The sequence below is a fragment of the Suricata suricatta genome, chromosome 6 (assembly GCF_006229205.1).
Source record: "Suricata suricatta isolate VVHF042 chromosome 6, meerkat_22Aug2017_6uvM2_HiC, whole genome shotgun sequence".
Lineage (NCBI taxonomy): Eukaryota > Metazoa > Chordata > Mammalia > Carnivora > Herpestidae > Suricata > Suricata suricatta.
This window is the reverse complement of record NC_043705.1, coordinates 107,712,107-107,719,435: the sequence shown is the minus strand read 5'-3', so window position 1 is coordinate 107,719,435 and position 7,329 is coordinate 107,712,107.

The following is a 7,329-nucleotide window of genomic DNA, read 5'->3' as shown; positions in this document are numbered from 1 at the left end:
ATTTATTTATTTTTTCTTTCTATAATTTAATTTTTATAATTTAAATCCAAGTTAGCACGTGGTGCAGCAATGATTTTATAATCTTTTTCATAAAGACCTTATATATTTTTTGTTAAATTAAGATATTTCAGAATATTTATTGTTTCTGTTTCTCGTAACAAATGTGCAACCACCCATCTCTTTAAATTTTATGCTTTCCTAGCTTTAATATGAACTAAAAACTAAATGTAAGAAAAAGTGAGAGTTCCTCAATTTTGCTGGATATTAACATTCAAAACTAAAGCATATTATTGCACATACCAACAATATTTTTAAATGCAATGTAAAGATAAACAGATTTCATTATATAATAAAAAACAAATAATATTTATTCCTTCTGAAATATCGTGGGTTTGAGCCGTGGTCCTCAATAATCCTAAATAACCGAGCACAGGTTTGAATGGGATGTGTGCCATTTTAAATATTAGGAAACATTTTAACCACCCAGAAAAGAACAAAGAACAGTGCAACAAATACCATGTTCTTACCACCTAGTTTTGTTTAACATTTTTGCCATATGTGCTTCATTATTTGTAAGCAAATAGAATCTCAGAATACTCAGCAACAAAAAGGAAGGAACTATTGATACATGCAACAGTTTACAGGAATCTCCAGGGAGTTGTGCTAATTGAATAAAGTCAGTCCTAAAAAGCTTACACACTGTAATGATTTTGTTTACGTGCATTCCTGAAATAACAAGATTATAGAAATGGAGATCTGATTTCCTGGGGACCAGGAGTTAAGGACGGGATGGAGCTGGAGGGAAGTGGGTGAAAGGGACGCTTGTATCCACGCCTGTATCCTGGCTGTGAGATTGTGTTGCAAAATGTTACCATTGAGGAAATTGGGTAAAGTGTACATGGAACCAGTGTATTACTTATTACAGCTGCACGTGAATCTCTATCTCAAAATCAAAAGTTTAACTAACAAAACCCCCAAGCCCTCAGATGCCATTAAGTCATTTTTGATACTGTCCTAAATTCTATTTCTCTGCTACCATCCTGAATTTATTGCTAATCACTTCCACAAAAAAATTTTTTTTATTTTTTAAATGTTTATTTATTTTTGAGGGATGAGAGAGAATGTGAGCGAGGAGGGGCAGAGAGAGAGGGAGACAGAGGATCTGAAGCCAGCTCTGTGCACAGAGAGCCCAACACAAACCCACAAACTGTGAAATCATGACCTGATTAGAAGTCAGATGCTTAACCAACTGAGCCATGCCGGTGCCCCACTTCCACAAAATTTTTAATACTGGTGCTCCATATGTATATATCTTCAAACATCTCTAGCATTGTTTTATATATTTTAAATTTTAGAAAATAGCATAATAATCTATGTACCCTTCTGGAACTTTCTTTCATTCATTCATTTTTTTTTGCCCCCCTTCTAGAACTTTCTCCCCCCCCTTTCTTTACAGTGTTTGTGAGACTATCCATGTTGATACATGAATTTATAGTTTGTTCATTTTCACTGCTGTTCAGAATTCCATGATATGTATATATTACAAGTTATTTATCCACTCTCCTGTTGACGGACATCTAGATTGTTTCTAATTTCCAGTCATTGTCAGCAGTGCTGCAGTAAGCATTCTTGTCCCCATTTCTTGTGTATATGTGAAGAAGTTTCTTGAAGACAGGATAGATCTAGGAGTAGAACTGACTAGCCTGACAGTATGAGCATTTGTAACTTTTCTAGTCGTTGCCAAATTGCTCTTTGAGGTGGTTGCAATAATTTACATTACTGTATCATACTTGGGACTCCCCATTCCCTTACCATCTCACAAACATTTTTATATTTTATGTATTTTGCCAATCTGATGGGCATGAAATGGTATCTCGTAGCAGTCTTATTTGTGTAGAATCTAGTGAACCTTTTCATCTTTTTAATTTTTTTAATTTTTATTTATTTATTTTTTAAGTTTTTTTTTTTTTTTTTTATTTAGTCTTGATCCAGAGAGAGACAGACCATGAGAGGGGGAGGGGCAGAGAGAGAAGGAGACACAGAACCAGAAGCAGGCTCCAGGCTCTGAGCTATCTGTCAGCACAGAGCCTGACACGGGGCTCGAACCCATGAACGTGAGATCTGACCTGAGCCGAAGTCAGAGGCTTAACCAACTGAGCCACCCAGGCGCCCCCCTTTTCATCTTTTTTAAACGTTTATTTATTTATTTTGAGAGAGAGAGAGAGAATATCCTAAGCAGGCTTCACTCTCAGCACAGAGCCCGACTTGGAGATTGCTGTCAGGACTGTGAGATCCTGACCTGACCCCAGATCAAGAGTTGTATGCCTAACTGACTGAGCCCCCCAGGCACCCCACAAGTGAATCATTTGTGTATTAGGCACTTGAATGTCTTCTTTTGTCAATTACCTGCTCACACCCCTATCATCTGCAGTTTAGTTGGAGAGAACACAAGTCATTCTGGCTTAACCAGTAGGGTATTTAGAAGAGTGTATTAGGTGCTTTCCATAGCGGTGGAGGGACAGGACAGGCAGACCACAGATCAGGCCCCAAGGAATGAATCCCAAGGCCACGCTATGGAAATGCCTCTCCAAAGGCATTGCTACCCTCTGCAACAGTCAGGAAATTGGAGAATTGGGATGCTGCTGTCCCTGCTGCTGGCTTCAGAATCCCATGACTTTAGGCACAATTTTTTGCCAGAATTGATGACTTTAAAACAGTGCAGTACCTGCCCCCTTACATGGATACTTGAAGCATCACCTCTCTTCCTACTTATCTCAGTTCTAAATTCAGGGCTCACATGAGACCATCGGACTGGTGGAGCTAAAAACATGTGTTGGAATCTTAGCTGCAAGGGAGCTGGGGTTTAGCTGTCCAATGTCAATATTACAGCATGACCTAGTAGGAGGAGGTTAAAATTGACATTGAATGAACCCAGTATACTGTATGTGCAACAAGATGCTTTGGTTTTCTTTTAAATTGCCTGGTTTTAGTGATTCATAGGAGTTCTTTATTTTGTGTAGATAATTAAACTTTTCGCGGGTTGCATTCATCACAAATATCTTCTGGTTGGAGGCCTCTTTTTTCCTTTTGAATGTAGAATTGTTTGATAAACAGAACATTTCAATATTATAGTCATCTGATTTATGAGTCTTTACCAATCTTTCCCTTTGGGGTTTCTTTTATGTCTTACCAAAGAAATCCTTAGAGAACATAAAAATATTTTCCTATGGGAGCATGTAGGTGGCTCAGTCAGTTAAGTGTCTGACTCTTGATTTCAGCTCAGATCATCGTTGCTGGGTTGTGGGATCCAGCCCCACACTGGGCTCTGAGCTGAGGTGGAACCTGCTTGGGATTCTCTCTCTCCCTTTTTCTCTGCCCCACCTCTCGGGCATGCATGCACTCTCTCTCTCTCTCTCTCAAAATAAATAAACAAAAATTTAAAAATATGTTTTCTCCTAAGAATTTTAGAGTTTCATATTTGACATTTAGGTCTTTAACCATCTGGAGTTTATTTGAGATGTGATGTGGATTACATTTGTTTATTTTTCTATTTGGGAAGCCACTTACCCTATGGACCATCGTTTTCTCAGTGATCTATGCTTATGTCATATAAAATGTTTCCATTTTTACTGTGGTCTATTTCTGGGCTCTCTAATCTGTTCTACTAATGTGTTTGCCCCTGTATCAACACCATCCTTTTTAATTATTATTGGCTTTCAAGTAGATCTAGATATCTGATAGGACAGGTCTCCCGCACCTGTTCTTCAGGATTGCCTTAGCCAGCCTTAGCCTTTTACTCTTCCATATATATATTTTAGAATTATCTTGTGTTTTAATGAAAAACAAAAAGTGAAACTCTGTTGAGAGTTTTATTGGAATTGGAATTGAATCTGGTTGGGGAAAATTTTTTTTTTCTCTTTATATTGAGTCTTCTTATCCATGAACATAGTGTATCCCTACTTATTATTTCTTCAATTCAAGAAGTTCAATAAAGTTTTATAATCTTTTTCATAAAGACTTTATATATTTTTTGTTAAATTAAGATATTTCAGAAGGAATAAATATTATTTGTTTTTTATTATATTATGAAATCTGTTTATCTTTACATCGCATTTAAAAATATTGTTGGTATGTGCAATAATATGCTTTAGTTTTGAATGTTAATATCCAGCAAAATTGAGGAACTCTCACTTTTTCTTACATTTAGTTTTTAGTTCATATTAAAGCTAGGAAAGCATATAATTTAAAGAGATGGGTGGTTGCACATTTGTTACGAGAAACAGAAACAGATGATTCTACAATGTTTATTATGAAAAACAGCCTATTCTTTTTCCTTCCTGCCTCAGGCATGACCGGGCAATTCCTTCTATCATTTTTGGCTGATTATTTAAAATTTACTTACTTGTTGTTTTGTTTTGTTTTACTTTCTTGTTTTTAAAAAGCGTGTATGTACTGTTATTTCTTGAGCTTTTGATTTAGGTATTGCTTGTTGACTTTCTGCTATGGAAGATGAGGATATAGGTTTTTGTTTTCTGTTTTCACTCTCCCTCCACCATGCATGTACACCCCTCCCATTACCCTATTCTCCCAGTGTAGCTATACATAATATTAGTTAGATCACTTGTATTATAATGTGCATCAGTTGTCTTTATAACTCAACCAGGAGGTAACATGTAATTTCATTTTCTCTGCACGATTTTTTTTTTTAAACTGGGTTGTGTTTGTTCATTGGTTTGTCTCTTAGTTTTGTATGTATGATCAGTGTGACTATCCCCTAAAGAAACACCATGCTCTCTACCAGTTCACTGAATCTGTCCTCAACGTGTGCCAGTACTTTCTGAAATACTCTAGTTTGGACTGTTTGCCATCTGCCTGTAGCCAACGGTCAAGCCTAGGATTTTCCTTCACCTGTCTGGGGATTTCCTCGGCCCTTCTCACATGAGATTACCAGTCCCCTGTACCCCATTGCTTTTTCTTTCCTATTTATTTTGGCAAAGCACATTCTCCCATGGTTTCCTGAGAACAGGAACATAGAAAGATAAATTCTCTAGGCCTTCGAGGTTCTGCAGTTTCTCTTTAATGTGTTTAAATTTTAATTTTTAAAATGCTTCTCCTGCTAGGGACTTGTACTTTCTGGATCTAATAATTCATTTTTTTAAATGTTTATTTATTTTTGAGAGAGAGAGAGAAGCTGTGTGAGCAGGGGAGAAGCAGAGAGAGAGGGAGACGGAGGATCTGAACCAGGCTCTGTGCTAACAGCAAAGAACCTGATGAGGGGCTCAAACTCATGAACTGAGAGATGATGACCTGAGCCGAAGTCAGAGGCTTAACCGACTGAGTCACCCACGTGCCCCAAGAATTTATATTATTTTTTTTGTAAGTTCTGGACAGTTCTTACTCTTATCTCTTTGAATATTGCCTGTTTTCATTCTCTTTATTCTTCTGGAACTCAAATTTGATTCATGAACCTTCTTATTTCAATATCCACATCCCTTAAATTCTTTATTTTCCATGCTTTTCCCTCTCTTTAGGTCTTGATAATTTCTTCAGATCTATATGCCCATTCAGGGGGTGCCTGGGTGGCTTAGTCGGTTAAGTGTCTGACTTTGGCTCAGGTCATGATTTCGTGGTTCACAAGTTCAAGCCCCACATCTGGCTCTGTGCTGACATCTTGGAGCCTGGAGCCTGCTTCAGATTCTGTGTCTCCCTCTCTCTGCTGCTCCCCTGCTTGTACTCTGTCTTTCTCTCTCAAAAATAAACATTAACAAAATTTTTAAAAATGTACCCATTCAGTTTTCAATTTCAAAGCCTAAAATTTTAATTACTATAAGTTTTATTTGGTGCTTTAAAATGTCATACAGGTCTTTTATGTATATATTATACAGAAATTATATATATATATTATGCAGAAATTAACAGGAGTCTCCTGGCTCTGAAGGGATGCATCAGGGCCCTGGGACGGAACAGGGCTCACACCCCATTCAAGAGAGCAAGCTGACACAGGTGCTGAGGGACTCCTTGTCGGGGAGAACCCAAGGAGCTGCATGAGTGCCGTGATCTCACCAGGCATAAGCTCCTGCGAATATCCTTTAAACACACTACGATATGCAGACAGGGTCAAGGAGCTGAGTCCGCACAGTGGATCCACTGGGGAGCAGCCAACTCACATGGAAACAGGAGAGATGGAAGCCAGCTCTCATGGGTCCCTGATCACAAGCAGTTTCTCCAAGGAAGGGGAGGAGCTATCTTCCCAGATGTCCAGCTTTAATGAAGCCATGTCTCAGATAAGGGATTTGGAGGAGAGGGCCATGGGGGAGCTCAAGGAGATAATCCAGCAAGGGCCAAGCTGGCTGGAACTCTCCGAGATGATCGAGCAGCCAGACTATGACCTGGAGGCCGTGAACAAGGCAGAGCCTGCCCTGGTCCAGTAAGCCAAGCACTTCTCAGCCCCGCGAGATGTCATCACGGCCTTGCACCGCCGTGCAGCTGGAAGAGCAGGCCACCAAACAAACAAGCAACAAGAAACGGCCCCAGTGATGACTGCAAATAAAAGATGTTTGGTGTCACACCCAGCCTCTTCCCCTCCCCCTCCTCCCCAGCAAACTTGGGGCACTTGGTGGGTCTAGTCAGGGTCTGAGCTGGAAACGGCTTTGGTAAATGCCAGGTATGGAGGCAACTGGGGAGAAGATCAGAGTGACATGGGACACTTCTTTCCTTTGCTTGTTATAGCTCTCAAGGGAGCAAGACCTTTGGGAAGAGACCTTTTAGTTATCCTGGGTGTTGCCCTTCTCTCCAGGAGGAAAGACTCTCGGGTAAAGAGTTTTCCCTTGTGTGGCCTTGTGCCTGCGTGGACTGGCTGCTGGTAGAGGCTCCCTGGGGTTATCCTGGCCCCGGGGAGAGGAAAGGAGGCTTCAGTCTGGCTCTCTGCTGGCTCTGGCCTGCCTTCCATGCCCTTGGTTCAGGCACTATGTCTTGTACTTTAAAACAAAGTTTCTGGGATCTCTTCCTTCCTTGCTGTATTTTGAGGCCCAAGAAGATCCCTGCTGTTTTCTGTTTCACATGTTTATATGTTGTGTCTAACTCATTTTCATGGAGTTCTTGTAACGCTGGATTGCCAGCTCATCATCAGGACAGGGTTATCTGCTGGCGTACCCCTTGGCCTAGGCTAGGAATGCACTCTTCTGGCAACATGGTATTTCTGTGGGCACTCAGAGTAGCATTGGTCTACAACTGTTCCTCTTAGTTTCTCAGCTTTGGGTTACTTGGACCACATGTGTAATATCACTTTGAGCCTAAAACCCAGTGAAGGCAGGGCTGGTTTTATGAATT